At 35.3% G+C, this 27,848-nt stretch overlaps 1 long non-coding RNA gene across 1 annotated transcript in view; it reads left to right on the top strand.

The window, feature by feature from the left end:
* Window positions 1–2,490, top strand: part of LOC125657651 (uncharacterized) — an 8,665-nt gene extending 6,175 nt beyond the window's left edge. Inside the window, exon 2 of the long non-coding RNA XR_007363415.2 lies at window positions 2,286–2,490. This is a non-coding gene — a long non-coding RNA (uncharacterized LOC125657651). The remainder of the gene's footprint in view (window positions 1–2,285) is intronic.
* Window positions 2,491–27,848: the final 25,358 nt, after the last annotated feature.

The following is a 27,848-nucleotide window of genomic DNA, read 5'->3' as shown; positions in this document are numbered from 1 at the left end:
AACACAGATAGACAGTATAATGTTCAATATTTATATGAGATATTTTTATATCGTAGAATACTCATTAAAAAATTATAATGATGATCTAGTTCAACAAATGGAATCAATTTTTGGCAATATCAGAGAGAGCTTATTGAGCAAATTTTGTCATAAGTCATCTTTAGGTCACCTGAGTCAATCAATTAGTTTTTGTACATTTTCAATATCATCTTAGGTACTAACTGAGCCATTTTTACCAAATTTGGTTTGTAGCATCAACATTGATAAGAGGAATTACAATTGTGAATGTTGTAGTCTCTACCCCGAGTACCCTCCTTGGGGCCAAGTGGAGGGGCTCAATTGATGATGCAAGGTTTTTAATCTTCTATATGCGAGAACAAACAGACAAATATATAGTCGCTAAATTTAACAAAGCAAATACAAGTACATAATCGATCTCAGAGAAAATTGGGAAATTTAGAGATCCCTGGGTCAAAGGTTCTGGTCAAGGGCAGGGCTCTCTCGGAAAATCCATATTTCTTTTAAAGTTCTTTTTTTTTTTTACTCATGGACATTAAACAACTAAACCCATAACATTTTGATAATGAAGGGAGAACACTATCTACTAATGTTGGAAATTCATGCTGTCTGGATTAGGGAGTCTGGTACAAGGATTAGACTCACAAGTTTCAATTTTAATAATGCATTATTTCTTCTTCTTTTTTTTTTTTTTTTTTAGATATTCTTCTCAAATCCTGATATCTAGACAACTAAACTAATTGCATTGAGTAGGGAGATCTGTTACAGTATTAAAATCATTGAACTCATGACCCCTGTGTCAGGAGTTCAGGCCCTCAGGACTTTATTGTGTCTCTAGAATTAAAAAAAGTTGCAAAACAGAAACAGTAGAAGCTCTCACAGCAAAGATTGTCTTTTTTCCAAAGAGGTTGTTGTTAACCAAAGGTGGGTCATTTAATAGATGTCAAGGTCATATGTTTAAAACCGTTTCTGTAGGCCACAACTTCTTAGTAGAGGAATATTAAAAGTTCATACTAGCAGAGGTTTTGAAATCTGTCAGTCTAACCGGCAAAACCAGTAAATATTTCTAATGGCCGGTGATTTTTTTTGTGTATAATCGGTCCCAAGAACCAGTACATGTAATTCATGGATGATCAATTCAGAAGTCTTAATGTGCATGGTTTGTTAATGTGAAATCGACTAATTGTTTGAATATGTGTATTTAAATGAATAAATTGAAGCACGTTTATGATTTAGGATTTGTAAAAAAGAAAACGTGAATAAACATTGCGGAAATTTCCCAAGTGCAAAATTAGACGATTTCCTTTTCATATTTTTCCGGATCATATTCGAATCATAGGCGCACATGGATGAAAGCCATTTATAATACAACTTTTCTGTTACATGAATTTGACTTCGTCATGTGGACAGATGCAATGAAAATTGGCATGCAGAATATATTCCAGGTTGGGGCTCCATTGCTGTTTGCACAAATGCACACATCTTTGCAACCCTTGGAGAACAAGTCTCCTTACTTAATTGAAGTCATGTGGATGGCATACAAATGGTCCGAATTCACTCTTATTCCGGTCATGAGGCCTAACTAGCGTGAATATTGCATGCTTTGCAGTAATTAATATCAATTAATGTTTTAAAGTTTTTTCTCATGCAAGTAGCTAAAATATTGACTAGTAAATATTTGTTTAAACCAGTAAATTTCATCAATTCACCGGTCCACTTGACCAGGGAATTTTTTCCTATTTCAAAAACTCCATACTAGACACAAATTTAAAATGGTCAATTATGAAATAAACTCATTTCATCACCAACTTTTGCTTGTGTGATATTCAGGTAACTGTTAAGGCCCATGGGCCTGTTGTCTGTAATGGAGCGTTTCAAAATCATTCCATGGTTTCTTCAGCGATATACATATACCTCTAAATCATGCAGATGAAATTCAGAATAATGTCAATTTATAGAATTTGAATCGTGTACCATAAGTTTCACTCAGGATATTAGCCAAAAATTTTGTACACACAGTCTGGTATATGTATATCATCATTCTTACACACTAGCATGAAAAAGCAACACAGATAAAAAGGACATGGTGAACTTTATGATATACTATCTAGTGAGCTGTTTTCTATGAGAATTATTTCTATGACATACGAAAATTGCTCAGGGGCTACCATGATGTCATTATCTGTCAAGATCTGAAAATAATTTTACAGATGGTGCTATAATTATAATTTCACTTGTGTTACATTTAATGATTTGTATTTTTACAGAGGCGGTATGAAGATATGAGAAAGATCTACCCTGAGGGTGGCGATGAATGAAAGCAGAGGAATGGTCATAGCCCTGTGTAGTTGATATGATGTTATATGACAGAAGTTGTGATAAAACACGATGACTTTCATCATTGTAATATTTTTATTTGTGAAGAATGAAAGACCAACAAATTAATTGAATATACTAGTATCTCCTTAAAAATTTGTTGTTTTGTTTTAAAATTTTGAGGTTTTGATCATTTTTAGCTCACCTGAGCCGAAGGCTCAAGTGAGCTTTTCTGATCAAAAATTTCTCTGTTTCATCTCCTTCTCCAAACCCACTGAGCCAATTTCAACCAAACTTGGCACAAAGCATCCTTGGGTGAAGGGGATTCAAGTGTTTTCAAATGAAGGGCCATGCCCCTTCAAAGGTTAGAAATAAGCACTAAAATGCTTAGTGCTTTATCTACAGGCTTAGTGCTTATGCAAGAACCACTGGGCCAGAAAAGCTGAAATTTACGTGAAAGCTTCCTGACAAAGTAGAGATTTTCAAGTTTGTTAAAATATTGACCCCCGGGGGTATGTTGGGGCCACAATAGGGGATCAAAGTTATACATGCGAATATATAAGGAAAATCTTTATAGTCTTTTCAAAAACTGCTGGGCCAGAAGAGAGGAGATTTACCTGAAAGCTTTCTGATATGGAGTAGATTCAAATTTATTTAGATCATGGCCCCTGAGGGTAGGGCGGGGCCACAATAGGGGATCAAGGTTTTACATACAGATATATAGGAAAATCTTATTCTCCAGAACCACTGGGCCAATTTCAATCAATCTTGGCACAAAGCATCCTTGGGTAATTGGGGTTCAAGTTTGTTGAAATGAAGGGCCATGCCCCCTTGAAAGGGGAGATGATCAAAAATTAGGATGAGGTCATTTAAAAATCTTCTCAAAAACCACTGGGCTAGAACAGCTGAAATTTACATGAATGCTTCCAGACATAGTGGAGATTCAAGTTTGTAAAAACCATGACCCCCTAGGGTTAGGGTGAGGCCACCATAGGGGATCAAAGTTATACATGTGAATATATAAAGAAAATCTTTAAAAATCTTCTCAAGAACCACCAGGCCATAAGTGGAGATTTAAGTGAAAGCTTCAGGATATAGAGTAGATTAAAATTTGTTGAGATCATGGCCCCCAAGGGTAGGGTGGGACCATATTAGGGAATCGAAGTTTTGCATGCTGATATATAGGAAAATCATATTCTCTAGAACCACTAGACCAATTTCAATCAAACTTGATTCAAATCATCCTTAGGTGAAGGGGGTTCAAATTTGTTGAAATGAAGGGCAATGCACCCTTCAAAGGGGAGATAATCACAAAAATAGGATGGGTGTCATTTTAAAATCTTTTCAAGAACCACTGGCCAAAAAAGCTAAAATTTACATGAAAGCTTCCTGACAAAGTGGAGATTCAAGTTTGTAAAAATGATGACCCCTGGGGTTAGGGTGGGACTACAATAGGGGATCAAAGTTTTGCATCAAATGTATAGGGAACCAAACTTGGCACAAAGCATCCTTAGATGAAATTTGTTAATATGAAAGGCCATTCCTGTGACTGTCTACAAGGGCATATGATATGATAATGAATTTTTAGTCAACTCTGATAATTGATGAATTTTTAGTTGTTACCTTTGAAAGTTTTTTTTTTCTGAACCAAGCTGCTTGTATAATGATAGTTTTGCTCAAGCTTGTTTATTGCTAGGAACCTCTGCTCAGGTGAGCAATGTGGTCCATGGGCCTCTTATTACTACAGTAATGGAACATAAATGAGTTTGCAAAATATATATTGTATTGCATACAACTTACCATATTTATGTAGCAATATTCCATTAATACCTGCATATGGTGTATATATATCTCTCAACTGATCTGATATGCAAGAGCTTGTTCTGCGTATCATCAGTTTTTAGATCGAGGCAGGCTACTGACAAACAACTTGATGGTGCAGGGGTTCCAACTTCCAACAGTCTTGTTTAGAGTCAGCATTTCGCAAATTCCATGGTCGTTATAATGATCTAGTTTACCAATACAACTTATGATTGGGTCAATGCTGTCTGACTTGTTTCATACCGATTGTTAGGCTGTTCTTGGCACACTGATTTTGACTACGGGTTACTCTGTTTACGTGATTAAGACATAGGGCTCACGGCGGGTGTGACCGGTCGACGGGATGCTTACTCCTAGGCACATGATCTCACCTCTGGTATGTCCAGAGGTCCGTGTTTGTCCTATTATTTATTTTGTATTGCTTATAGGAGTTATGAGATTGATCACTGTTCGTTATCTTCACCTTTCACGTGGCTGACAAGAAAACCTACATAAGGGATGGACGTAACTGAGAGGAAAGTCTTAATAAGGACGTCCATTACTATTAAAATCCACCTATGACGTCATTCTTTTGTTCGAACACTCCATTATTTTTCAGGAATGGAGTGTTTGGAAAGTAGGTCAACCTTTATACAAGTACATATAAATGCATGCAACAAAAGAATGAAGAACGTAAGACATGATTAAAATGCACAACGTTTAGTTTTTATTAAGGTGGATTTTAAGTGGGTCAATGTACTCGTATCACTCCATTCCTTAAAAGCAATGGAGCGATACTCGTACATTAACCCTTACATAAGACAGCCTAAATAAAGGATTTAATTTTAAGCTAACCCAATGATTAGATATATTAGGGAATTTGCATTTGGTAAATAAATTTAGATTGAAGTTTTCTGCATGTGAACCACCTTCCTTTTTTGGTAACGATGCTTTAATTAAGGTGCATGTAAAAGCCTAGAATTAATCAAGCTGATCAAGACTATTCGATAGTAAGCATACAGCTACCTAATTTTAAAGACATATTGGGCTCTAAACTTAAACAAGGAAAGAATACTATTTCAAAGCCAGGGCCTTTGTAAACAATTTGAAGATGTGCGTATTGCAAGGATTTTATTTCCAACATTTCAAATTTCTTTGCTGTTTGAAAAAATTACAGGTTGTTGCACTTCGTTAATTTCGGTAATATATTTTACACAGAGCTCTTGTTTGGCTATAAATTTATTTCCTGTTTATACAGTTTTTAAACTAGGACCTTTTATTAATGCGATGCAAAAGTAAAACTATTTCTAAAAACCATGAATTAATGATATTTACCACAACGTGTTACTTTGAAACCACCTATGTTTCGGTATATACAGACAAATATGAATAATAGGATAACCCATGAAAGCTCAAAACCTTATTATTCAATTGGGTCCTTTGATGCACGGATGTTGACGCCAAGGGGTCATTGTGTGGGAGGAGAAAGGAGTACCTGTAAGATTCCCACGTGTCCGAGCGGGCGAGCACCAAACCCTCTCACATACAACCACTGCCGATTACGGGGATCGAACTCGGGTCGCAGCGGTGAGAAGCGAGAGTACTACCTCTCCGCGCAACCCGGACACCTTTGATTTTTGCATTATTCACAAATTGAGTGGAAAATCCTTCAAAAACGTATTTTTATTGGAGCATTTCACGTATTAATGACCGATGAACATCGATATTTGATCAAATAAAAGTAAACCCACACACACAAACACAGTTAAGGTATTCCATGTATAATGAAAGGATAATGAACAATTTTGAAGAATTTAGATCAACATAAAAGTTTATTGTTTAATAATGATGGAAGTGAAGCAGATGAAATGTACATGACTGGTAAATGATTAGAAGCTGACCTTTTTCCACTTAAGACTTTTTGGAAGAGTTGTCTGCCCTTTGTAAAAATAAGAAAAATCTAATTTTCTAAAAATGTATGTGGTCAATGATTAATTTTATTTCATATTTTCATAAAAAGAAAGTGTATGTAACTTTTTACCAAGAGATAATTATGAAAATATAATTTGTTTTTAAAATATTGTAATAAAACATGCTTTTCCCATAGACTTCAATGTTAAATTCTAGGTGAAATAAATCAGGCAGTAAACAAAACTTTGAAAATTCCTATGGTGGATTATTTTTATTTGATGAACCCTTCAAAATGATACCATGATTACAAATATTTCACCATCCATTTATTAGATATGAAATATGGTCATTACACATTGAATACCTTAAATGCTACATCATTTGATGCCATAAATATTGGGTATTCCTTGACCTTAAAAATGCTGAGTTTACGTGGGATTTTCTATTATTAGATGAAACAGCAATATTCATCAGTCATTAATACATGAAATGCACAAATAAAAAGACTTTTTTGAGGAATTTTAAAAAATTTTGGGTAATCTTTTCCCCTTGAACTTTCAAGTAAAGATTTGTATGAAGCACCAAATTATCATAAACTCTAATAATTAAAGATATCATTGTTTGAAGATATCATCAATTCATTTGATGCGCGCAACAATGTTCAATTAAAGATATCTTCTAATAATTACATACATATCAGGCTTTCAAGCGGGCCATTATTTTCCTTATTTTTCTACAACAGCCCTTATTTTCCTTATTTGAGATTTAGAATCCTAAAAAAGCCCTAATTTTCGTTGAAATTCCTACATTTTCAAATTTTAAAAGTTTAAATAAATTTGACATAAAGTAATTGGAATTTATTAAATTTAGTCTTAGCATACTTTCAGAAAATGAATATGTTGATTAAATGTATATCTCAGAAGACATCTTGATGGTTATCAGCTATATATTCAGCATTGATTGTGAACCATGGGAGTCCACCTGAATTATAACATGGTTTGTGCTGAATGCCGAATATGGCTGTTGATGACCACTGTTATGATCTCCTGAGTGGATAATTGGTTTTTGTATTATTGCTCTAGCAAATGGTGAGTAAAACATTTTTTCTTTCCTATTGATTTGTAAATTTAATCATTATTTTTGTCTAAAAAGCCCTAAAAAAGGCCCTTATTTTTGATAATTTTGCCCTAAAAATGGCCCTTATTTTTTGCAGAATGTCACTTGAAAGCCTGATATATTTATCTTCAATTCCTAATTATTACGCACATTAATTGAATTGTTGATAGTGTAACAGGAAGATCCGAGGGTATAGACAAAATATATGTATTAACTTTTTGTATCCACATATGATATACAGAATTAACAGTATGACGCCTTGCCTTGTCTGGTTTCAGGGAGACACAGAATTCCGGAACACACAAGTTCCGGGACACACACAGTGACACACAAGTTCCTGGGCACACGCGGTTTCGGGACACACTGGCCTTTGCTTGTTTACATAAATGAGAGTAAAGTGGCGGATCTAAGTCAAATTGTTTTAAAATGACAACTATAAAGATAATACGATATAAAGTAAATTCGATGCTTGATTTTGATCTTGCAGAAGAAATAAGTTTTCATAATATTATCGAATAAATAAAACATGACTGTTCGTTTCTTCAATCCGTGATTTTAGTGTTAAATCAGCCTTAAAATCCAGAACGTGGCAACATCATACAACCAATCGCACATTCTCGGGCCTTTCCAGCAAGCTGAGAAGTTGCGATTGGTTAACAACATGATCAGCGTAAGATTTTGTAGGTGTTCAGTGTTAGTTATACTTATAATAGTTTTGACTAGGTCCATACTTATCATTTCATGAAGGTTGATAATTATATTACTTATATACATCCCATTCAACGAAAGGACCCCCTTCCTGAAACCAACGATCTGACACATCGATAAATTTTTAATTATGATATTCATCTTATATATTTTCGATGTTTTTTTAAAAAAAAATTCCGTGATTATCTGAAAGTCAAAATTTTGGCTATCAATATCAAATGAATTATATTTTTAATATTTAGCATAAAAAATAAAATTTTAAAAAATCTAAATCCAATCCCTCTAAATTGATTTTTTTGTTTTTTTGTTATTAGACCGGTAAATACCAGATTGTTTTTCATGGATCTACATTTTAGATCCAAAACAGCCTCTTTCAGATCATTGATTTCATTAATCACCTTATTGAAATCCCCACGTACTGAATCTGCTGCGCGTTGTTGTCCCTGGCTATAATTACGCAGCTGTGTGGACATATATCGCGAAATTTATAATCAAACTCGTCCATTATTTTTAACACAAATTCAACAGTTTTTTTTCAAAATCTTCAGATTTCTGCTCAACTGCTTTAACCCGCCTCTCCATTTGTGAAACTCGAGAGTCCATTCGATTCATAACTTCAACAATCCTATCTAAGGTGTCTAATTTCTTCACAATGTAATCAAGTTTTTTGTCAAAATCTTAAGCGCCATCGGCTGGTAATTTCGTTGTAGTTGACATGCATGCATGTATTGGTGTCGAAGAGGTAATCGGCACATTGTCGTTGCATTTCCCTAGATTCACAGAAGTATCCTCATATAAGACGCCATTTGCCTCACTCGATATCTGACTTAGAACCGGTAACTCTTCTTGAGAACTACTCTAATCTACACTATCAGCACTTTTCTTCCCCCTTTTTTTTTTTTTTTTTTTTTTTCTGTTTGTTTTTATGTTTCCCCATATTTGTAATTTTCACTCACAGTCACCGATTTAAGTTCCGTCAGAAATTAGCAGACACATAAGCATTCCATTGTAAATGCTTGTTTTTAACGAATTCTACGGAGCAGTATCGAAATACGTCCAGCTACCTTGACTTCTACTCACCCCTAGTCAATATTGATTAGGGAAAATTCCCGATTCGATGGAACACCCTCTTTGAATAATATTCAGAGTGAAATGAATGGGTGATACTTGAGTCAAAAAGTTAGATAAAAAAAAAAAAACATTTTGAAAAAAGATGAGATATCTTAATTAAAACACTTCACTTTGCCATAGAAATAATGCATTAGATTGATAATAACAATAGAGAAGAGTGTTTCAAAGGTTCTCCTTATTCTGTATACATTGAACACAACTCAGATTTACCTGTATAAAGGCCAGTACTACACCAGACTTAAAAAGCTGACATGAATTAATAAATACGTACACCTTTCTCATCTTATCCGCCATATTTCTCTCAGGTAGCCTAGTTTACTCTACCCGTATATACCCCAAATGTGATTGTCACACCTGAATGATTTTTCTAGGTGGACTCGACCAGTGCACATCTCCGATAGTAATATATAGGGAATGAGAAACAAATAAAATAACATTTTAAAACATTATGCTTTGCTCAAAATTACAAAATATTGATTGTATACTAATGCAACATTCTGGAAGTTTAGATAAGTTAGACAAAAATGCAAAAAAAAAAAAACAAAAAAAAAGCTTTTCTTGCATACTTGCAAGTGCATGCAAGTATTTGCATTTTCTAATAAAATAAATGCGGATAACTCATATGCCAATTACATACTGATAGAATGGAATAGACAAAGAGCATAAAACATATTATTTTTATCAATTCTTGCAAAATAAAAGTGCATGCCATATGCATAATATGCAATGCACAAGGTATAATCGCCAAAAAAAAGTATCAAATACGGGCGTCTATTCAACAGGTATCGGAGATGTGCACTTACCGAAAATATTAGATTCTCTTTATTCTGATAAATCCACGAAACAAAATGATAAACTCCATTTGTATCTCGTTAGAACTTTACAACACGTTCTCATTCCATTATACAGACTGCGACACACTTCACCCGTGCCAAACAGGGTGTCTTCAATCAGGGGAAATGTCAGAGTCGAAAATTTTTCCTGTTTTGAATGCTTGTCTGGTCGAGGTTTTGCAGTTTGTAGAAATCGGAAATCTAATATCTGGTTGGATATATTGCGTGCACAATTCAAATTTTCTCGATGATCATATACAAACTTGGATATACAAATAAGGGAATAATGATCGAAAATATCCATCTGTGTGCAAATGCGTGTATTACATTTGCAATCCATACTAAACAGTTCATTACACAAAGACACATATGAAAGGAAATTTATAAACGAAAATATAGTTTTGTTGTCTCTTTTGGAACCACATAATTATTTACGGTCTCTGTATGTCCATATTCATTGAGAGAGAGAGAGAGTGCGACCGGCGACCGTCCTACTTTGATTTAAAAAATATCATTTCACAGAAGGAAAGAAAATTGATCACTTATATAAATGTAAGCTTACAAACATTAAAAATTTCCAGCTACATGTATTTAAAAATTTGTGATTGACAATATATTGGAAACTTACAGGAGTTGATGCTTATAATTGAATTCATTACAAATTAAAAAAAAAAATAGTTTGAACTGTGCATGTAGAAAACACTGACTTTGTATGTTAAAATAACGGGGGGAAAGTAAATTGTCAAAAAAAGTGGGGAAAGCAGACCAGCCTTCCTGCCCACCCCAACCCCCTGTTTTCGTGCCTGAAACAACATATCAATTCGTGTTGAAAGAAAGGTGCATATCTACATTTCATTAAATTCCAAAGGAGCTCGAATTTATGTGTTCCCCTATTAATTATTTTGTATGCAAGATTCGTTCCCGAATTTAGAATCATGCTTTCAGTCAGAACAGACATGAATTCATTTTGAAGTACATCTAATTTGAATGCAAATGTTGGGTTCCTTCTTTTAATTTCATCAGACTCGTTAGAAACCCCTCTCCCAAACTATGCAGCTTTGTTTTTATTGATATCTAAATCGGTATAAATGAATCCGGATATAAATTATATACTGTTTTTTCGTGATCATATAGATATTGATACTGAAAATGAAAAAAGAAAATGTTTATATTCTTGCCTTCTGCATATCCTACTAATGCATTACAGTATATTGACATTGTATCATATCAAATAAAACCTCAACACGAATTTTACTGATTTATGCATACTAACATCTTATCGAATACATTTGAATTTGAAATTCCTACGTACAGCGGTATGGCCATTGCACCAGATCTACGAAATGAAAATATTTATGAATAAATTACAATCAAGCCTCAAAGTATAATCATTATGGCATGTTACAGAAACGTTAAAACACACAAATGCTATAGTCCTGCAATGCATGCATGCGATTTTTCTGAATACATGTATTTATGTATTCATGAATGAAGTTCCTACGCTTGAAAATATCTTGGTCTTTATGCATTTTGTTTTGTGATTTTTGGTTTACCATTCCTTACACTGTGTAAATGAAGGAAAACTTGGTAAACGATGCAATTCTACATGCACCATACAATTAGTATACATGCATGTGTTGCAAATCAAAATGTACATGTAATAACCAGGCACGTATCGTCATTTTTCATGGGGGGTGGGGGGGGGGTACAACAGGGGAAAAATGGAAAATTGAATTCTTCAAAATTTCTTGCCATTCAAAATAATAATTAAAAAAGATGAACGAAAACAGCAATAAAATAAAACAAAACACTCAAACAAACCAAGATGTTTTGTCCGATGTTCAAAGCCCTAATGTGGGGGTGAAGGGTTAACGAGTCTTTTAGTTTGACTACCTCAATAATTTCCCCCTACACTTCATTTTCTTCAATCGTTGGGGGTCGGATGGGGTGGTTAGAGTCCTCTACTATGAGTGCCTCATATCTTCATTTTCTTAATTGGTGGTGGTGTTTGTCTTCTACTATTATATCAGAACTTTCAAGCTGGGGTAAGTGGGGGAGGGGTTGTCACTCAATGTATCTTTTATTTGCATTACAAACTAACAAAAAATGGATATTGTTATTAAAGGTGGGTGACAGACACTCTTGTCCTCTCCCCTTGATGTTTGATAACGACGCATAATATGATAAACTCGATTATTACATTTTGCATAAGTACAATTTGCGTCGAGTTCGACGCAGAATATAATAACGCAAAATGGCATAGATATATATAAGATCTATTGAGCGCCAAATTAGCATAAAATGAAGTAATTGAAAATAACATTATTTAAAAATATGTTTAATTTTTAATTATTGCGTGCTTTAATTGAATAAAATAAATCTGTATTATCAATTAATGAGAGCAGTATTGAGTTACTAGTACTGTTCTTCTTTTATTGAATTAACGATATCATTTGTCTTAATAAGAGCACGATTATTACAAGATCATCGGTTCTCTCTCTCTCTCTCTCTCTCTCTCTCTCTCTCTCTCTCTCTCTCATCCCATACACTCGTACAGTGTTGTATATGCAAATTTATGTACCTAAATGATTTCCTGATTTATAAATCTGCAATACTCTGACCAGTAAATCATATGGTATAAGGATTCATGCACAATACAGGGTAAATATTATACTCTGATACTTCCCCTGATTGAAGATAGCTGATCGGCACGGGCTAAGTGTGTCGCAGTCTGTACAATGGACAATGTTGTTTACTGTTGGAATGCAAATGGAGTTTATCGTTTTGTTTCATGGATTATGCAAATAAAGGGAGTTTTACTACTACTTAGAGTATTTTCGACAAGTGTACACGTACATCTGTGGTCCTTTACAGATATTACGAGTAGGCCCAGGTAAACAGTCGTCTGCATTCGATGCGTTTTCATGGCGAGCATACATGCCATTTTTATAAATACAGTAGTATTTATGTATTTGCCTTTTACTTGAAGTAATTGTGAATGGTATAGATTGTATACTCTTTGCTTATTCCATTTTATCAATAGATAAAAGATGAAAAATTTCTCCGCATTTTTGTATAGTTTTGACATATTTACTGCAAATGTACGCACGTTCATGTAAAGAAAAGGCATTCTATATATATTTATCCAAATATATATATTTAGAATGATTTACTACTGTACGATATGTTTATTATAATTTTGAGCACTACGTGGTGTTCCAAAACGTGATTTCATTTCTTCTTGATGTCCTATAAATTAGTATCGGAGATGTACGTGTTACCTGTCGAAGCTACCCGCACAGGTAAATCGAAGACATTGATGTGAAGTGAAGCGTAGCAAAGCTCGTCCCCTTATATACCATGCGAACCCTGATACATATAACAATAGAAATTCCAACTAATATGGCGGATTAGTAGAGAAATATGGCGGACATATAGAATTATACTATATTTATTAATTCATGTCAGCTTTAAGTTCACTAAAGGTTTAAACCCTGGTACTAACACAACAAAGTGTACTCTCTGTTCTGAAAGCACTGCATTTTTCGTCTAATTTATTGGTGAGGTGAATGTAAACATGTGCAGCAACTTTCTCTCTCCATTGAAAAGCTATAAAGTTTTTAACAGGAAGGAGATATTCCCCCTCCATTGCCCCCTATGGTCATAAAAAGGGTTCAGTATTTTAAAAAAAAATCCCCACAAAATGAAAAAATAAGCCTTAAAAACCTATTTTCCATTGGGAACGGGATATTAGACGGTATCGATAAATCCCTGGTTTTTATTTTCATATTGCATGAGGACCTCAAATCACTTATTCTAAAAGGTCCTAAATACAGAGAACCTCGGTCTTTTAATTGGCGACAGAACTTCATCTCTATTATGAATGCTGTCGAAGATTATCCCAGACGATGGGCTAAATATGAAAAAGAAGAACTTGATACATTGTCAGAATGGGTTAAAAACATAAGAGGGATATTAAAATCCCGCATTAGACACATGAAAACAAAAGTACATACCATCTATCCTTCTGTGTTTAGTAAACCAGAAGTGATAAAAGAATTAAATAGGTTACATGAGGAATATGTTTTGGTTCCAGCTGACAAAGCTAGTAACAACATTGTCTTTGTTTGTAAGGCTCATTATTACAACTGTATTTTAAACGAACTTGGCATTAATTCCACTTTTGGTAATCATACTTATACTCCAACTGCCCTTTCAAAAGATGAAATTCTTCAAAACCATGCTTCAGTTTTAGACACATTTAATATCCCAGTCAATGGGGAATGAATATAAGTTACCGTACCTATACTGGATTCCTAAACTACATGAAAACCCTTACAAAGATACATTGCTGGATCCAGTAAGTGCTCTACCAAGCCCCTATTTTTGCTCCTCACGAAAATATTAACAGCTGTGAAGGAGAAACTTCAAACCTACTGTGCGACTACATATGCCAGAAGTGGTGTTAATCAAATGTGGATTCTAAAAAATTCTAAAGAACTTTTAGTAAACTTGAAATCGCAGAATTTTTCCCAAATCAATAACATTAAAACCTATGACTTTTCAACACTATACACGACCATTCCTCACGATAAATTAAGACTAGACTTTTTGACTTCATAGACAGTTGCTTCTTCAACAAAAACGGAAAACGAAAATATTCATATCTAGTGATCAGTCATTCAAAAACTTAATTTGTTAAACACCACTCTGATTCCACGCACAAAAACTCTGAAGTTGAAATAAAAAATATGCTAGAGTTCCTCATTGACAATATCTTCGTGGTCTTTGGTGATCAGGTCTTCCAACAGTCTGTTGGAATTCCCATGGGCACGAATTGTGCTACTTTGTTAGCTGACCTGTTTCTATATTCATATGAAGCAGAATTTATTTAAAAACTTCTACGCGAGAAGAAAAAATCTCTCGCTGTGGCCTTCAATTCGACATTTAGATATATCGGTGACGTTTTGTCTATTAACAATAATAGTTTTCATTCATATGTCGATTTGATATATCCCTGTGAGCTCGAAATAAAGGACACCACAGAGTAGTCCAATTCTGCTTCATACTGAGATATTTTATTGAAAGTTGACATTAAAGGCAAACTGACAACTCAACTGTATGACAAACGGGATGATTTCAGCTTCTCCATTGTCAACTTCCCATATTTATGTAGCAATATTCCATTATCACCTGCATATTGTGTTTATATACCTCAACTGATTCGATATAAAAGAGCTTGTTCTGCGTATAGTCAGTTTTTAAATCGATGTAAGCTACTGATAAACAAGTTGATGGTACAGGGATTTCAACAGTCTCGATTGAAGTCAGCATTTCGCAAATTCTATGGTCGTTATAACGATCTAGTTCGTCAATAGAGCCTCGCATTGGGTCAAATGCTGTCTGACGTGTTTCATACCGATTGTTAAGCCGTTCTTGGCACACTGATTTTGACTATGGATGACTCCGTTTACCTGATCAGGATATAGGGCTCACGGCGGGTGTGACCGGTCAACAGGGGATGCTTACTCCTCCTAGGCACCTGATCCCACCTCTGGTGTGTCCAGGGGTCCGTGTTTGCCCAACTGTCTATTTTGTATTGCTTATAGGAGTTATGAGATTGATCGCTGTTCGTTATCTTCACCTTGCATTAGAAATGTCACATGGGGGGGGGGGGGCATTCATGAATGTACTATGGATATATTTCTAGTTAAAATAGTTATGAAGTGCTACACTTCCATTTCCTCATGTACAGGTCTTCAGAAATGAAATTTATCAATGGAAATCTGAAAATCTGATTTAATGAATTTACAACAGTGCAATGTTGAAACTGTGGGAATAACAGCGTAATTTAAATTTATTTCTTTACGTTTTACATTTGTCATTTTTCGTTATTTTCAGTAAATACATTTTGCGAGTTTTTGAGCTCATGTACGAGCGCTTTTGCGCTTAGTATATAAACTACTACTGGTCAGTTTTCGGGCAGTGCGAAGTTCGTTACAAGCAACAAAGGTCGCTTTTGTATTTCTGTGCCTTAGCCTTCCCTCCCACCCAGCTCATTTTCAGTTTTGAATTCATATGCTTTCATTAGTGATTTTTCGGCTTTGTTGATTTGATGTTTGCTTATTAAAAGCGATCTTGTAACGAACGCAACCAACCTATTCACTTTTTCTGTTTTGTTATCAGATAGTCAAGAAAATATTTATTTTCGGACGAGGGCACTGAGGGAGAAAATAAGTATCACTCACTGCAATAAACAAAATTCCTGCTTACATGTAAAACGTGTATTAATTAGTATATGTACAGATGCAAGATTGCTTGTCAAGAATCTTAGACAAGTCATCGTCTCTTCCACCTCCCCACCCACTTAAATCGGATAGCGGTGCCACGTGCCTGTCTAAATCCAATTTCTCTTTGTGGGGCATACCGGTAATGGCAAACGTTTTTCGGCGTTTTCTCAGGTGTGTCCATGAGGTTTGTTAAATAGCGCTGTGTATTTTCTCCTGTTTGAAATCACACTTTTTAAATTGATACATGTACATGTATATAGATTTTTCCAAATCGAGCAAACTGTAATAAGAATATAGGCAGATAGAATGGATGTCTGTTTTCTAAAAACCCTGGATATATTGAAGAAGAAAATTCTCTAAGTTGTCTCTCTTTGACTTTCACGATTCGTTTATCACTGCATGGTCGTTTGTTAAGGGAGCATTAAAAACAATAGAATCACGTGATAATTTGTATACTTATATCATGCAGAAATTACCCCCATAGTTCCATTGGTTTTTTTTTTTATATATATATATATCCTCTTACTTTTCTGGGGACAAATTGGGACAGGTCATATCTCAGGTTTGTCCCAATTATTACCCCCTCCCCAGACAGTTCTGTGCAGTTAATATTCTCCATAATATAAACAACGAAGGTAGTTATTCCTTTTATTTATATTTTAAAAATTCAATTTTGTTTTATGGATATAAGACATTGTTTTTATGTCAAGTTGAGATCGAGGGCGTTGCTTTTATCGAGACAATACACTGTACATGAATTGAAACTGTTGAAGTATGTTACAGAAGAAAAACATTACAAATATATTTGTTTCTTGATAAACGCGCATATCATTCAATTTGATTGAAAACCTTTATGTTAAGGAATAATATCATCCTTGTAATTCATTTAAATGCCCTCATGCTCTCGCTGTTTTTATACACCCATGGCCGGGGGAAACAATCCGGTTGGCACAAACACAGAGAGAAAGATTCGACCAATAAAACGAGTTCAGGATTCTAATGTTATTCATTTCATCATATCCCACTACTTCATATTAGCATACCTACATATGTCCCTGTTTGTTTCATTTCTCCCCTGCTCCACTATCATTTATTTTCTTTTATGTCTGCATTTTTATTGCTATACTCGTTTTTATTGCTTGACTCGCTTTGAATTAATTTGTTCAGAGCAAAATATAATATAATTATGATTTAACGTACGACTTATCAAGCTTACAGCGGGTGTTACCGGCGCGGTGAACTGGGGATGCTTACTCCTCCTGGGCACCTGATCCCACTTCTCGTGTATCTAGGGACCGTGTTTATGTTGCATTCTTTTTGGAATTAATACGAAAGCCCAGAAAGTTCATTCGAGATTCGAAATTCAAAATACGAGATTCGAAATTCAAAATCCAAATTAACCAATCAAAATGTAGGTCACAACATTAAAGGTTAGAGGGTACATGCATATATAGAAAGCTTATTCTTCTAATACATGTATGTTTACCAAACAACGAAACATTTCTTTAAAAACTATAAATCAAGCTTCTTATAAATAAGCTTAACTAAAACATTATATATATATATATATATATATATATATATATATATATATATAAAGATACGACATAGATCGGAGAGAAATATCTATTCATGGTTCGAATTTCCTCCATTCTTTACACACAGACGCCTATAAAAGATGGAACGGGTGGGGAAAATATTTGCATAGACACCTGAAGTATCGACACTACTACCAACACAACACCCCCCTTCATTCCGATTTTTTTGCGGTGATAATTTCTCCGAAATGTGTGGATTCCCTGTCTATCCCATCCCTATTTTGATTTTTATCTTTATCGTTTCACGCTATTTGCAAGCTTTAGAGATTGGCCTTCTACTGGTATAAGAGAACTATTATGTTTTGAATTTCCAACAAATCAAATAATTATCGGTATAGTAATCGCTGGATTTATTCTAATAAATTTACCGAACACAAAAAAACCCCACTTATTTGTCATTATAATTTTTATGCACACCTTTGTTTCCATTAAAGTATTCGTAGATTAAGGAGATTGACTACTGTTCGTTACTCTGTATTTTATGTACATATGAATCGTATTCGCTTGTCCCAAGGGAGGGAATGATCTATATCTATTTTAGTGCTTTGTATATATATATATATATATATATATATATATATATATATATATGTGACGAATTGGGATCGGGCACGGGATGTATTATTATCTATAAATAGAGCTGACGTGATCCGGACTTTATCGTATGACAATACGATATGACCCAAGGCATAACGAATGCCGGGTAGTATAAATACGGCTGTTTTGCGAGAGACAGTGTCATTCTGAAGTAGACGCTGGCAAGGAGTTATCGAAGGTACGGTGAATAAAGAAACTAACAGTATACGGTGTCTAGTATACTAGTAGGGAAGCTTTTAAAGGTGGGAACGTTCACCTGGTGTTTATTTTATTTTGTTTGATCAGTCCTTCGACAAAAGGGATCTGTCCGGTATAAGGACACATCTCCCGTACTCCCGGATCTGTCACATCCAGATCTATAGTCTCTTTATGATAAAGATAGGAAATCTTGCACATATCTGTATATATTGACTCGTACATTTGTTTTTATAAAGATAGGAAATCTTGCACATATCTGTATATATTGACTCGTATATTTCCTAATCATTTGTTTAAGATCAATATCAATAAGTATAGGGACTCATCCAAATCTTCGAACCCTAACACGTTACAAAATTGGTGGCAGCTCAGAGGGATTTGGTTTGGGTCCTATTCGTGATTTTTTTTTTATTCATCTGATTAGTTAATTTTTGTATGATAAAATGTCTGGGTTACGTGCCGATCTGTCTTACATAGATCATCAAATTGTTTGCCTATCTAGGGAGATAGATGAATCTCTTAGGTCCTTAGGTCTCCGTCAACAGCTTGGGGATGTATCCGGTGTCTCTAGATCGAGACATGTGACAAGTACCCCGGATACAAGACATAATGCTGGGGATGCAATTAGTAGGGATATGTGCGGGAATTCTGATAGGAATATATCTAACGATTCCCCGCCAATAAGATTGCATCCTGCATACAACCGAGGTATGCATCCGGAAACGGATGGAAACCATGTTCAGGCTGGGTCAAAGCATAGAAACTTTGTTAAGCCTGCAACATATGACGGATCTAGCCAGTGGAATGACTATCTGTCTCATTTTGAATCAGTTAGTTTACTTAATGAGTGGACCGAGACAGAGAAGGGTCTATATTTAGCTTCCTCTCTTAGAGGCCTGGCACAAGGTGTACTTGGTAATCAGCCCAAGGGAGAAAGACAGAACTATGCAAAGTTGGTTAAAGCTTTGCAGGATAGATTTTCACCACTGAACCAGACAGAGCTGTATCGGACTCAGCTCAGAGAAAGAAAGCAAAGAGCTTCAGAGAGTCTACCAGAGATGGGGCAAGACATACGAAGGCTTGTAAACCTAGCCTATCCAACTGCACCGGACGACGTCCGGGAAATCTTAGCTATGGAACAGTTTTTAGATGGGCTTTACAATTCGGAGATGCGGCTTAAGGTTAAGCAGACTAGACCAAGCAGTCTTAATGAAGCTATACAGAGAGCAGTTGAATTAGAGGCTTATTATAAAGCTGAGAGCCGCCGCACAGAGAATATCAGAAGCATGGAGCAACAAGGTTCAGCTCAGGCATCAAAAATAGATAGGTTTATAGACACCATGGAGAAAAACATGCAATCCCTTCAACGGGAAATTAAAGATATAAAGCAGTGGAAATTCCATATGCAGAAGAAAGGGCAAGATCCTCGACATACAAAGGTAGAACAACACAAGTCAGAAAGGGACGCCAGCAGTATTAGAAAGTGTTTCAAATGTGGATCAGACAAGCACCTAAAAAGGGAGTGTCCGTTAGGCATGAATCCGTCTTATGGCAAGGATGAAACGGGTAAGGATACCAGCAGGAAATGGAAAGATGATAGGTCTCATAACAACGAACGGAAGGAAGAATTGCACTCAAGAATTGTATCTGCTGTTAACGAGCCAGGTGCTTATGTTACTGCTAAAATCCATGGGATTGACACATACTTACTCGTTGACACCGGTGCCACGGTATCTTTACTCTCAAAAGTATGCTATGAGAACATACAAGGAAATGGGAATTATGAGTTAAAGAGTGTAGACAAAGATGTTTTGTCAGCAAATGGTTCCATCCTTCAGATATATGGTAAGGTATCCATCAACTTTGTATTGAATGGAATATCTCTGCATCATGAAATGATCGTTGCTGATGTTTCTGTAGATGGTATTCTTGGCTTAGATTTCCTTATCAAGCACGAGGCCATCATTAACCTTCGTACACGCAAGGTTGAAGTCTCGGGGATAGAACACCCTATACAATTGGAGGGTATGGCGCAGGAATACAAAGTGGCGTTGGTGCGTAGAATAATTATTCCGCCTAGATCCGAGGTCATAACCGAAGGTACCATTTGCCCAGGACCAGATGGAGGATACCCAGTTAAGGTTGGTCTCATAGAGCCTTCTAATAAATTTCTGAAATCCGATTTTGGAATGTTGGCCAAAACCCTGGTTAGAAGACAGGACACGATACCGCTCCGTATCATGAACATATCTGACACCAGTAAAGCCATTCAGTCAGGAACTGTTGTCGGGAAATTGTCTCCTATAGACGAGGTGGTATCTGTATCAAACCACAGTCAAGAAACGGATGGGTCTGAGCCATTGTCAAATCATGTAAAAGAGCTTTTTGATAGAAGCACTGAGCATCTAGAACCAGAACAAATTGCCAAGGCAAGACGTTTGCTTGTCAAGTATTCGGATTTGTTTTCTGTATCTGATAAGGATGTAGGTCGTACCTCTTTGGTAAAACACAAGATCAACACGGGTAGTCATACACCCGTTAAACAGCCACCTAGACGACTCCCATTTCGAATGCAGGATGAAGTGAAAGAGCATGTATCAGACATGCTTCAAAGAGGAATTATTACACCTTCTCGGAGTCCATGGTCCTCGGCAATAGTGCTTGTTAAGAAGAAGGATGGGTCCACGAGATTTTGTGTGGACTATAGGCAGTTGAATAGTGTCACGACTAAAGACGCCTATCCCCTCCCTCGAATTGATGAGTCACTTAACCAGCTTAGAGGATCCCGATGGTTTAGTACTCTTGATCTTAATGCGGGATACTGGCAAGTGGAGTTGGATCCAGATGATAAGAACAAGACAGCTTTCGTGACACGTGAAGGGTTGTATGAATTCAATGTCATGCCGTTCGGGCTGTGCAATGCCCCGGCCACATTTGAACGGCTAATGGAAACAGTCTTGTCCGGTCTACAGTGGCAAGTTTGCCTTGTTTATTTGGATGATGTGATTGTATATGACTTTAGTCCAAGAACACAGTAACAAAGAGTTACACATATGTACTGTTTTGAACTATTGTTAAGCATATAGGATTATGGATAAGGCATATCTATTTCACATCATGTTCATTTTTACATTACTCATCATTGGTCTACATTTTCATGTTTTCTTCTCATTAAATGTTTTTGTTGATGATACCCAAGTTTTCGTTTCATGCGCGGACGCATGTGAAATAGAGGCGTGGGTAATGTGACGAATTGGGATCGGGCACGGGATGTATTATTATCTATAAATAGAGCTGACGTGATCCGGACTTTATCGTATGACAATACGATATGACCCAAGGCATAACGAATGCCGGGTAGTATAAATACGGCTGTTTTGCGAGAGACAGTGTCATTCTGAAGTAGACGCTGGCAAGGAGTTATCGAAGGTACGGTGAATAAAGAAACTAACAGTATACGGTGTCTAGTATACTAGTAGGGAAGCTTTTAAAGGTGGGAACGTTCACCTGGTGTTTATTTTATTTTGTTTGATCAGTCCTTCGACAAAAGGGATCTGTCCGGTATAAGGACACATCTCCCGTACTCCCGGATCTGTCACATCCAGATCTATAGTCTCTTTATGATAAAGATAGGAAATCTTGCACATATCTGTATATATTGACTCGTACATTTGTTTTTATAAAGATAGGAAATCTTGCACATATCTGTATATATTGACTCGTATATTTCCTAATCATTTGTTTAAGATCAATATCAATAAGTATAGGGACTCATCCAAATCTTCGAACCCTAACACGTTACATATATATATACATATATACATGTATATATATTTGAGGTCATATATCTTTGATGAAGAATAGCAAGCTATCTTCAAGAAGTCCTTCCCCGACTACACTGAGGGGATCCGTGGGCGATCGACTCTAGGAAGAGGAGATGGACCCACCCACCACCTTCTGAAGAACCTAACCTAATCTCGGTTGAGATTCGGCTCGGCTGAATATTTGGACTGACGCCTTCATCGGGTAGTCGACCACCATCGTCGCCTCGCCGCAACAAACCTAGTGTAACAGTGTAACAGGGCCCCTACTGGGCAGTCTGCACTATAAACCTACATCATCGATCGATCTTTGAGGTCAAATTTCGTCACTATCGACCACCGCGGTGACTGAGAGGTTAGAGCGTTCGCCCCGCATGCGGAAGGCCGGGGTTCGATTCCCGGCCGCGACAGATCTTAGTCGTTAAAACAGATGGTGACAATTCCATCGCCAAACGCTCGGCATCAGGTGTGAATGTCACAGGTCCACGGAGATGACTTTAAAAAACGGATGTTCCCTATCACAGTAGGTGTGGTACGCTAAAGAATCCTTACTGCTCAATGGCCGTAAGCGCCGAGCATAGGCCTAAATTTCAATGCTTATATTCTCTCGTACATGTATAAACTCATGTGTACGTCACAAAAGGTTTGTCTTTCTATGGAAAGTTATTCGAAGGATAAAAAAAATGAAAATATATATTTAATTATTATCATTATTAGTCTACAAAATATAAATATCTCAGCATTGTTGACAATTTTGGGGGTTAATACGATGACGTAGCTACTTCGAAATACAATATTTCCCTAGCCCTACCCGTGGATTTGTTGCCTCAAGGGACAATCAATTTTGTATTGATCAGATAAGTCGGGGAATATGTATGCTTGTTATTGCTATCTATGGATATTATTCCATCACGTACAATTATCTGATAAGAGAAATAGTTTATTATAAACTTCTGATTCCAGCGATTTAGACAGAGCTCTCAAAAATAACACACACACACACACACGTGTAAAGTGACGAAATGACAGAATATTCAAATTTAGGATACTGCTGAGCAATCGAATCCATGTACTGCCTACGTTGTGCACGCTGTCTTTTATTTATTTCATTCAATGCATTATACACATAAATCAAAAACAGAGAGCAGAGCATCTGATAACATATCCTGATCTAGTATGAATTATTCAATACACGTTTATTTCATTGATATTTCAAGGTTATATGCATTTTCTCTTAAAATTAACATGGTTGAGATTTTTTATAAATTGATCCAACATTTCAAAGGTTATGTAAATTTTCATTTGTGTTCAAAGTGATTTTGACGAGACAGTCCCTAATCAAAAAACTGAAGTTTTAAAATCACTATCAGTCATGAAATATGGAAAATAAGCATCAATGTCCTCGCCTTCAGTAACAAATAATAATATTGTCTTATTATATTTACATTCATTGAATCTTTTCTCTTATATTTCTTTTGAAAATGACATTGTTTTCATCCAATGAATACATGTTTGTTGCAAACTAGTTCGATCCAGTTTTTAGTACCTGTCTACATAATCGTTACCAAATATGGAGTGTCGTCTCTGTCAAATGGCGCATTGGCTGAACGAATAGGTCAACCATATAATATCTTAGTACTTAATTCTAGTTTATATTTTTAAAAGATATATAAAAATATCAATGTAAGCAATAAATGTCTTTCTTTGTTGTTTCGTCGGATGATGAAGGTAGCAATCATTGCAGAAAAAAAAAATACGCAGGTTATATATATTTTTCCTGCAATGCTTGCTACCTTCATCACCCAATTAAACAACAAAGAAAGCATGTTATTGTTTAAATTGATAATCCAACAGTGACCTGAAATTCCCTCAACGTCTAGAAAATTGTGACATCCTGGGATCATATGCATGAAAAATTTATTGGAAAAAACTTTATTTATCACTGCACACTTCTGTATGATGTTGTTCTTTTTATAGGCGTCCACGCCTACATGTTTATTACGACAATTTCGTCAATAATTTTTTACTATGGGATATATCTGTAAATTAAACTGTGATCTGTGTAAAGAATATTGATGCAACTCAGTTTTTATTCTCAAAAATTGAGAATTTCGATCCTATATAGATGGCATTTGTCTCCATTTACGGTATTCTGGTATAGGCTTAAAACATTTTGATTTCAAATAATTTTGATTTCAAGTAGTTTTCTTCCTGAAGACATTGAGCAAAGGCTTAGTAAAGCTTTATATTTATGTTAGGGAAAGTTTCGATCTAACAGACAGAAACATTTTATTTGTCTAAAGTTGTGTTCTGTTTTTCTGAAGAAAATTGTTTGCAAAATAAAAACAAACTAACTTTTAAAAAAAAAACCACACAAGAAAAAGCACACACATTGAGAATCTGTGTTACTATCGATGTCATGAATAGTACTAATTTATACAAAGACCTTGGATTTTCAACTTTCGAAAAACTTTTCTTAGGTTGTATAGCTCCAGTTTTGGACTATCATAATGAATTGAGATGGTTCAGAATCGCGCACTTCGTCATTATCTATATGAATGTTCATCGATCTATTCCCTTGGCGGTACTTCATGATGAATTCAGATGGAATCTTCCTCACCACAGACACCGTATAAACTGTACGATACTGGAATCGTCTTCTGTCAATGGACAACAACGGAATTACTAAACGCGCGTTTTTATTATATATTATTATACACGAGAAAGGGGCCTTTGCGGTCAGAATTTCACTATTCTAATTTTAGTTTTTCCTAGAATTTTATTCTTTATCACTTTCTGTTCACAAAATCACCAAATTTATGTTGATATCACATTATATAATTATATATATATTGACGCTGGTGATTTTGAGAACAAGTTGCTTCCTAATTATGAGAATGAGAGGCTAGTGAAAGTGAATCATCTTCCTAAGTTACGTTTGCATTAAGTTTTAGAACTGAAAATTATCTTTCCATGAGCATTCCAAAATATCGAAGATCTCTACTTGCACAATTAAGATTTGATATATACGGAGCGATGCGAGATGACAGAATATGTACTCTGTGTTCGTTAGATTGTGTAGAAGATGAGAGTCACTCCTTACTATCTCAGAACAGAATTTTTTACTAGTATTGGTTGTAACCCCACATTATCTATGTCAAATTTAGATTGCGTTATTTTTCTATACCTAGACAAATCGCTCAATTTATACATTCCGCTTAAATATCTACAGTCTTTAATGTACAGAATACGCTATGCGTAAATATTGTATTTGTATTGTTATTATACTTTATCACAGTGACATACAGGTTCGAAGGGCCGGGTGTTTTGAATTCGCATTCAATTATTCGAAATGTTGTGTGATAAAACAATTATTTACTTACGTACTTCTAAGGGTTGTTAACAGTAGACACAAACAATGTGTAACTGCATGCTAGTATAAAATTAAATATGATTTATTCACTCTCTATAAAGCTTTAATTGTTTTATTTTCATTGGAACCAGATAGAACTCTTATCCTAGATATGATATTCCTTTAATGAATTTTTTATTTCATATTTCATCTTTATTCATTACAAATTTAAAAAGTTGTGGTGGAGAGATTATTTTGCCGAATGAATTTTTATTCGTGCAGTTTATTTAGTGCATGTACAGTGCGTTTCTATGAACAAGATTTAAAAAAGGGTTTTCTACGTGACGTTAACATTGATGAAATATGTTTGTCATGTCAGTTTCCAATTCACCAAATGTATACAGAATCCTCTATAAATATGCACTTTGGAATAGCAAGTCCCCAAATCCCAGCCCTGTGCTATACAGAACATGTGCAACTAAATTAGAAACATTCATTTATTTTTAAAAAGAGAAAAACATCTAAACATGTTTGAGGATAACTTCCAATTTGGTAAATTATATATAGTTCATGATTCAGTACTTTTAAATTATTTTGATGCTATATTTCTCTACAAGATTTCACTGTCCAAATGATTTTTGATAAAGGCGATTTCAAGGAGTGCTACTATAGAGATTTGCGGACTATTAAAAAATAAATTTCGTGTTTGAAAATAAATGAGGACCTGAACTGCGATCTACTTCATGAAGTGCCATGCTGGTGGGAAGCGTTATTATTCATGCCCTTATGTATTTTCAAAAATGAAATTCAATTTTTATGTTAACATTTTACTTTCATTTCTGTCGATTATATTTATCAAGATTCACAAAATTCACGGAGGAGAGGGCGTTCATAGGAAAGGGTGTTCTAAGTTTTAAGAACTTGTGCCCTATCTTGTAAAATGAATTACATGTATGTTCAAATCAAATTATTGTTTACATTCATGAGGAAAAGGCTATCATTTCAATTTGTAAAGATATTAAAGGATAAAACATTGAATTGGAAATGTAAATACTACCATACGACGTGTAACTAGTGATTGCTTGCTTAAAACTCAACTGATCTTGAATAACGGGATTATGAGGTGCTGATAATATCTTAGAATACCCCAAATGAATTACAGAAATTAGATAAATAAATATTCTTTAATGAATTAAGATAATGAATAACAGAAGCGTCAATGTGCATCACATAATCAAGATGATAATAATGTAAACAACGAAGTGTGTTTTAAATTGGACAAAGAGACTTCTGTTACCAACATACTGTCAGCTTTCGTGTCTAAAATTTGATAAATGTAGGAATGAAAATGGTCGTTTCACTAATTAATAATTAGTAGAATTCAATTTGATCGAATTAAGTGATAAACCACTCGTTAAATCTTGAGAGTAAACATTGATATATCGGCATTTGGGGAAATGGATCGCGCAGTCGACAATTAGGGGTAAACAAATCATTTTTGATCAGCTGGAACGATGAGTGACGCCCCACCGGCTAAAATAGTCCTATACAACTAATTGGGTTTACGGCCTCCCCATTATGTGTACTGCATCTGCAATAAAAATTTCATTGTTTTATTCTTACAATTATAATATGTAAAACAAATGGGAGAAATAGTTCATTTCATTGCTCGCTGTTCAGCTATATAGTGGATTCGTGGGAGATCATACTTTCGCGAAATCTGAATTAAACAAAAGTTAACAAAATCCAATTTTAACCCTTTATTTTGTTTGTGTTTTAGTGCTCACATTGCGCCTTCTGACAAGTATGTTCCGGTTGTCAATGGTATCCAGTGGCGTAGTATGACGTCAGAGATGTAGTATTTCTATTGCCAGTATCTACATCCCAGTCATGTCAATCAGTACCGTTGAAGAAATAAAGAAATCATCAGTTTACATTGCATTGAAGCAAAATCATTACATTTCATGCAAAATGATTTGGATGTGAGGATTTTTGTTCAGCGTGAACAAATTTCAAAAGGCGTGAAATGATGCTGAACATTACACAAGACAAGGGTCACGTAAACGCAAAAAAGAAATGGACGCTAAAACTCTAATTGTCGACGTTATTGTACGGCGTCTGTCAACAGCGCGCATGCAGATACGATAATGCATTCTTGC

Source organism: Ostrea edulis, chromosome 1, assembly GCF_947568905.1.
Source record: "Ostrea edulis chromosome 1, xbOstEdul1.1, whole genome shotgun sequence".
Classification (NCBI taxonomy): domain Eukaryota; kingdom Metazoa; phylum Mollusca; class Bivalvia; order Ostreida; family Ostreidae; genus Ostrea; species Ostrea edulis.
The sequence above is the reverse complement of the archived record's forward strand: the minus strand, read 5'-3'. Positions and strand labels throughout refer to the sequence as shown.